The 7,807-nt window shown below is 42.4% G+C and overlaps 1 pseudogene; it reads left to right on the plus strand.

Moving 5' to 3' along the window:
* The first annotated feature begins 531 nt into the window (after positions 1–531).
* LOC102421148 lies at positions 532–1,537 on the plus strand (annotated as a pseudogene).
* Positions 1,538–7,807: the final 6,270 nt, after the last annotated feature.

Consider the following 7,807-nt stretch of genomic DNA (forward strand, 5'->3'; position numbering starts at 1 on the left):
CAATCAGGCAGGCAGACAGGCAAATGGTTAGGAGCTAGCAGTCCTGTATTGCCAGTTTAAGCCCAATCCTGGACTGAAGGACTCTCCCCACACCCAAGCACAAATTTCGTGCACTGGGCCTCTCATCTCTTAATAAGATGTTTTGAAACAACAAATTTTGCTATGAATATTTCCAAATGAGACATGTCTGTAGCTTTATTTATTGGTCTAATCTCTGTTAGCCTTTAGGATCAATATCACACTTGATTCAGAGAAAGAATTGAAATATTTCCCTCTTTTTTCTATGAACAGGAATAACTCAAATAACATTGAGATGATCAGCTTTATAGAGGTTTAAGTGAGTTCTCCTATGAAAGCACCTGGACCTTGTACTCTTTTATGAGAAAACTCTGCTTTATTATTTCCTCCAGATGAGTAATAGATGATTATAAATTTTCAGGGAGGGAAAGAACAAAGAAAAGAGGTTTGGGAATGGTTCGCACTTACCTAAGTACCCTTTCCCTTTCTCATTCCCTTCCTTAAGGTCTTGTTGGTACCTGTACCCCGTAGCCTCTTGAAAGAAGATGGCTGGCCTTTAGGACAACACTCGGAGGATTGTTCTGGTGGGGAAAACCGGAAATGGAAAAAGTGCAACAGCAAACTCCATCCTTGGGAGAAAGGCATTTGAATCTAAAATTTCTGCCCATGCTGCTACCAAGTCCTGTGAGAAAGCAGAGCAACACTGGAAGGGGAAGAAGCTTCTTGTCGTGGACACCCCAGGGCTCTTTGACACCAAGGAGACACTGGAGACCACCTGTGAGGAAATCAGCAAGTGTGTCATCCAGTCTTCCCCGGGGCCCCACGCCATCATCCTAGTTCTACAGCTGGGCCGCTACACGGAGGAGGAGCAGAATACGGTTACATTGATCAAGGAACTCTTTGGGGAGTCAGCCATGAAACACATGATCATTTTGTTCACTCGCAAAGATAATCTGGGTGATCAGACACTGGATGATTTTTTAAAGGAGGCAGAAAAATCTGAAAAGCATCCTCCAGGAGTGTGGGAACCGGTGTTGTGCCTTCAATAACCTTCAAAGTATAGAGAAGACTGAGAGGAAGCTCAACTGCAGGAGCTGGTGGATCTGATAGAGAAAATAGTGGAGGAGAATGGAAGGTCTTACTTTTCTGCTCCCGTCTATGAGGACGTAAAGGAGAAGCTGCAATGTAAGATAGAGGCCTTGAAGAGACAATATAAAGATGAATTAGATAAAGAAACTAAATCAGTTGAAAAGAAATGTGCTGAGGGGAAAATATCACAGCAAGACAAGCAGGAGATAAAAGAAAAGCTATCGGAAACCTATAATGAAAAAATAAAAAATATTAGGGAAGAGGCTGAAAGAAATATATTTCAAGATGTTATAAATACGGTTAGGCATACAATTTCAAGAATATGGAATAAGTTTTGGAAATAGTGTAAATTTTATTTTTGTTTCTTAATTTACTATGATTTATTAATATGGTTAATTATATTTTCCAAAGATGACTATGACAAACTATCCTATCCCACCCATTTTTTCTTATAATAAGTTTGTTTTTCCTTCTGGTGAATTATAGGGTCTGTCCTCTACCTTGAAATTCAATGGGCTTTGTGACTGCATTGACAACCAGTGTGTGGTTGTGACTTTAAAAGTGAGATAGGAAAAATGCCTCTTCGCTCCCTAGGGTTTGTGGGCTTGGCACTTGGCCACCATGTAGTGAGGAAGCCCAGGTTGCCCATCGAGAGGCCACATGAAGAGGACTTGAAGTCACTGGCTCCCCCCCTGGCTGGTCTTTCATCTCCAGCAGAACCAATTTGCCAGCCATGCCCATGAGGCAACATGGAAGCAGATTCTTCAGCTGCCAACTGAGCCACCTCAGATGAAGCAGCAAAGAGCAAAGATGGGCCACCCCCCTGCATCCTGCCCAGATTGCAGATTCATGAGAAAAATAAAGAGTGTTGTTGGTTTAAACCACTAGGCTTTGGGATGGTTTGTTATGCTGTGATAGTAACCGCCACCATCTTCCCAGCTCACTCACCACCAATACCCACAAGGCTAACAAATGGAAGAAGTTACACAATTGGCATAATCAGGCAGTAATATATTATGAAGAGTTCACAGACTCAATTTAGGAAACTGAAAATGAGAAATTCTGCCTGTGTCAAGTGTTAGCACCACCGGTGATGCACATTTTTTCAGTCCACGTCTGAGCACCTTGTTAATGAAGTAGCAGGCTTCTCCAGCAAGATGGTTCTGTGCTCCATGTGAGGCAGGATAGTAAGAAGCAGGAAATTTCCTGTATGAATGCAATAGAGAAACTGAGATGAGAAATGTAACTGTATTGGTGGCTTGTATCCTTGTTTGTTAATCACAAGACCTTATCTTCCCCAACCAAGGGCATTTGAGAGCAAATGGTTTATGTAGTTAGCTATGTGTTCTTTCCTCCCTAACCAGAGAATACATAGCTTAAATCACTCTGGTCTGGAAAGTAGAACACCAAGACCCAATTCATGCCATTTGTGCCAGCTAAACCCAAGGGCAGATTATGTCGGGGGAAAGTAACAAAAACCACATTAAAACCAGGCACAACTAAGATAAAATAAAACAGTAAAACAGACCAAAGAATAATCCAAAACTCTCCTATACACTTATCTTCATGCATCAGCACATTAAAAATGCACTTGGGCCCTAACTGGTTTGGCTCAGTGGATAGAGCATCGGCCTGTGGAGGCAAGGGTCCCAGGTTTGATTCCGGTCAAGGGCATGTACCTTGGTTGCAGACACATCCCCAGTGGGAAGTGTGCAGGAGGCAGCTGATTGATGTTTCTCTCTCATCAATGTTTCTAACTCTCTATCCCTCTCCCTTCCTCTCTGTAAAAAATCAATAAAATATATTTTAAAAGAATGCACCTGGACAAATGATTAGAGGGGGAAAAAGTCATCAGGACAAAAACTTGCTCTAACACAGTCCCATGCCCTTTTACCAGGCATGAACTTTTTATTTCTTCCTAAAATATATAGAACCCACTAAGGGACATGCAACCAGGGGAGCAGTGGGCAGTGGCAGCTGCACCCAGCCTCAGCCCCCGATCTTGTCTTCAAGGCCCCTTTTTCCCTGACTTCCCAGTGAGCTGACGCAGTCCCACCTTGACTCACTTCTTTCCTATAACATTTCTAGGGAGCCAAAGCAGCCCTACCTCGGCTCTCTACTATTGTGTCTTCTACCCTAAACACTCTTTTGTTTCACTGTCCTCTGCTTTAATAAACATCCTCTTTCCTGCACCAAGTCAAGAACTCATACACTATGAGCCAGTCCTTGTCTGGTAACACATGGATATTTGGAAGTTGCTAAAATCTCTTGTTGATTTTCTCTCTTTTCTTTTTTAGGTGCCATCCTAAAAATGTCCCTGACTATAACTTAAAAATCTCTACTGCGTTAAATATATTTCTTTTGCATCTGTAGATCCACACTTTGTCCTCTTTCAACCTAGATCCTTGCCTTAGAAGGCTGATCTTTGTGGATCATATTGTTACCAAACTCAAGGGCTTCTCCACTTGGGATGTCCTATTCCAGGAGGAGACATGGTTGTCACAGGGTAGTTTTATTTACTTGTAGCAAGTTAAGGAGACAGGGGATTCAAATCAAAAGCTCTGTCTCCCCAAATGGAGAGGTTTAGCCATTCTTTACACTATTTGGTCAATTGCACCTTTCTTTCTTTTTTTCTTTCTTTCTTTCTTCCTTTCTCTCTCCTCTCTCTCTCTCTTTCTTTCCTCTTTCTTTCTGTTTCTGTTGGCTACAATTGTCCTGTTGAGTTGTTGTCAAGCTCATCCTGTTTCCAGCTGGTCTCATAAATTTTAACATTTAACAAGAGTAGCATTTAGTAATAATGATCCATACCTTGAGACCTTTGTCCAATTTAACAGATGAGTGGGATCTTTGGCTCTCTGACTTATGCTTGACTTCTGCCAATGAGAAGTCCAAACACAAGAGGTCTTTTCTGGGTAGAAAAGCAAGGCCTGGGTATTTGTTCTTGTGCCTCTCTCCCTGCAAATTAATCCCTGATGAGCTGCAACCCTAAATTGAAGATCACACCTTCTCTAAGGTGTGGGTTCCATTTTACATTCACCCCCTTAGGATTAGTATGTAATTGCCTTGCTATTGCAAGCAGTCTCCCCTGTCCACAGCTTGTAGGAAACCTTGCACTTGACTCCCCCAATTCCTCAATTTGAGTGGGCCATCTCTGCTGCTAGAATCCTGATTGAGAAATCTTAATAATAATCACTCTATTTTGTCTTTCAGAAATGCCCTGATCTTTATTCTTGTTTTTTTAAAAATTCCCTCTGGTGTTTCTGACACCAGAATATCTCTCCTGACAGCTGAAATCTCTGTCATTGTTTGAGCAGAATGTTTTGTGTTCATACCTGGTGAGTTTGCCAATGTACCATCTTGGCTAAATCACATGGGAATACCAGTCAATGCTCTGAGTGATCTGTCTCCCAGTCCAGGGCACTTTCTAAAACAATGGATGGGGTCATGGGGTTCTAGGTGGAAAAAGATGCCCCTGATTTTAGGAATTGGTGTCTTCAATTGTGTTTTCACTTGCATGTGATTGTATTGTTGCTATGACATCTGAGAAAGCAGCCATCAAATGAGCCACATGCATGCTAGTGAAGCCCCTTGCTGACCGCTCAGGGCACAAGGGGGGAGGGGCATATTAAATTATAGGAGCTGGTCACCAGGCATGGAGTGTTGGTGACAGATGGGACAATGCTCTCAAATCTGGGATATTCCTACTAAATTCTAAAATGTGGCATAGTATTATGCAGAAGAACTCTAATAGGGATGAATTGACCTGACCCATGACTGATAAGTTTATCCAGTTACAAAGAAGAAATCAACATGTAATTCACCAAACCGAGTATAGAAGCCTCCCCTAGGAGAGGCAGAGCTTTGGAAATTATTCTCCTGTCTCCTTTACTGGTCTCAGCGAAAATAGAACTTTTTCTCCCACCAAGACTGTGTTCCTTTGAACTCATTGTGTAAGGTCATGGAGAAGATGTGACCTCCAGTTGACCCGAAGGCTGGGCCAAGGCAATTGGAGGCTCACCCCAACCCTCTTTGAAATGTGCATTCAGCTTGCCCTTTCCCTTCCCAGGAGCTGTCTCAAGGACACAGCCTGGAGCTAGTCATGCGTTGCTGAGACCAGTTGGATGTTGTAAGTGACTAGACCCAGCTAAGGCCTGTATATAAACTTTTCAGATCTGGCAGGCAGGTGCAGAGAATGTTTGTCTTCAGTCCTTAAGATGTCCCTGGCCTATTAAACTGCTACCTACCTATCTACAGTGGTCTGCCTCTTTCTTAGGTATCTCCCTGCCCTCCGTATGATGGTTGCTTTCAGATTACTCCTGGGAGATTTTGAACCAACATATGCTTTTATTTATTTATTTATTTATTTATTTATTTATTTATATTTATTTATTTCTGGGATGAGTACAGTAACTAAATTTATTTTTCTTATTTTTTCCTTTTTATTGAATTTATTGGGGGTAACACTGGTTAACAAAATTACATAGGATTCAGGTGCACAATTCTAAAACACATCATCTCTACACTCTATTGTGTGTGCACCATCCAATAGAGTGTACAAGTCAGGTCTCCTTCCATCACCATGTATCTCCCATTCTCCACCTCCCTGCACATACCTACTCACCTCATTGTTGTCCTTGTCCATATTTTTTCTTTTTTACTCATTTCCCCCAGGTCCCCACCCCCTTCAGTGCTGTCAGCCTGCTCTTTATCTATGAGTCTGTCTCTCAAAAAACATATGCTTTTAAAAGAGCAGTCTCATCTATGTTTTTAGGCAAATATAAAAAATGGAGTTTCTAAGACAATGGTTCTCAAGATCTTTCTTCCTATTGAAAAGCATCTTGTGTTTCTAAAACTTTTCCTAAATTAGGATTAGGGATTAACACATTTCCATGTTGGAGAAAATCATCATCATCTCCTCCTCCACAGAGGTCTGAGACCTCAGCTCAGAGTCTAGGTCTCAACCACTCATATACATGTTCACATCAAGGAATGATTTTTGGTGCATATCTGTGCACAGCACACAAGTAGTTGGTGTGGCTTTGGTGGCAAGGTAAGTGGGATGGCGGGGCTAAAGGGCATTAGAAAATGGACAGAGTCACTACCTAGGTTGTGGTGATGGTTTCCTTGTACAGTATATGCAGTATATGTCTAAAACACTTATTGAAATCTTTTTTTTCCATTTTAAATCAGGCTATTTGTCTTTCATTAATGGATTGCAAGAGTTCTTTATACATCGTGTTCTTTGGCAGGTTTTTATCAAATTCTAGAGGCCCAGTGCACAAAATTTGCACACTCGGGGGAGGGGAAGTCCCTCAGCCAGGCCTGGGCCCTCTCACACTCTGGGACTCCTCGCTCCTTACTGCCCTCCTGCTCACTGCTCCTTACCGCTTGGCTCCCTGCTCCTTAATGCTTCCACGGAGGTGGGAGAGGCTCTCGCCACCCACCACTGCTGTGCTTACCAACTGTGAGCCAGCTTCTGGCTGAGCTGCACTCCCCCTGTGGGAGCACATTGACCATCAGGAGGCAGCTCTTGCATTGAGCATAGGCCCTCTGGTGGTCAGTGTGCTTCATAGCAACCGGTCATTCCTCTGTTCATTCAATTTGCATATTAGGCTTTATTATATAGAATATTTACAGGTTCTTTATCAGATATGTGATCTGTAAGTATTTCTCCCATTTTTTCTTTATTGCTTATGATACATTTTGCAAATATTTTTCATTTTCCTAATATATACATTTTTTCCTAGATAGTAATTTTATATAATTTATTTTTATATTTTTATATTAATAAATTTATTGTTATGACATTGGTTAATAAAATCTTATCGGTTTTTACTGTACAATTCTACAATATCTGATCTGAATATTTTGTTGTATGTTCACCAGCCAAAGTCAAGTCTTATTTCATCACCATATATTTGAACCCCCTTAACCTTTTCTATCTCTTCCCACACCAGTTCCTCTCTGGTAACCACCATACTGTTGTCTGTGTGTATAAGGTTTTTTTTAATCTTTCTTATTTTTTCTCTGGTTGCATTCTGTTTTATATCCTACACTAGAGGCCTGGTGCACAAAAATTTGTGCACTCAGGGGGGGTCCCTCAACCCAGCCTGCGCCCATTTGCAGTCCAGGACCCCTTGGGGAATGTCCACCTGTTGACTTAGGCCCAATCAGGCCTAAGCTTGCAGTCAGACATCCTTCTGACAGCCAGGGAGCCCTCAGGGGATGTCCGACTAAAGGCTTAGGCCCCCAAAGGATTGGGCCTAAACTGTTTGTTGGACGTTCTTAGTGCTGCTATGGAGGTGGGAGAGGCTCCTGACACCACCTCTGCACTGGCCAACCATGAGCCAGCTTCTGGCTGAGTGGTACTCCCCATATGGAAGTGCACTGACCACCAGGGGGCAGCTCCTGCATTGAGCGTCTGCCCCTGGTGGACAGTGCGCATCATAGCAACTGGTCATTCTGGCATTCAGTCAATTTGCATATTAGCCTTTTATTATTATGCCGGAAGCCGGTCCATCCTTGCTCCTTGACACAGTCACTGCAGGAAAGAAACATCTGCACAGCATATGTTTCAAGGGACCTGTCATATATAGCATATTGTTCTTAATATGCTTGCTCTCCTTAGTGCCATGTGTTTTAACCAAGGTCACCTCTCCAAGAAAGGTTGTTTCCCCAGGTAGGGATTTTTCCCTGAAGT

Source organism: Myotis lucifugus, unplaced genomic scaffold, assembly GCF_000147115.1.
Source record: "Myotis lucifugus unplaced genomic scaffold, Myoluc2.0 scaffold_794, whole genome shotgun sequence".
Classification (NCBI taxonomy): Eukaryota; Metazoa; Chordata; class Mammalia; order Chiroptera; family Vespertilionidae; genus Myotis; species Myotis lucifugus.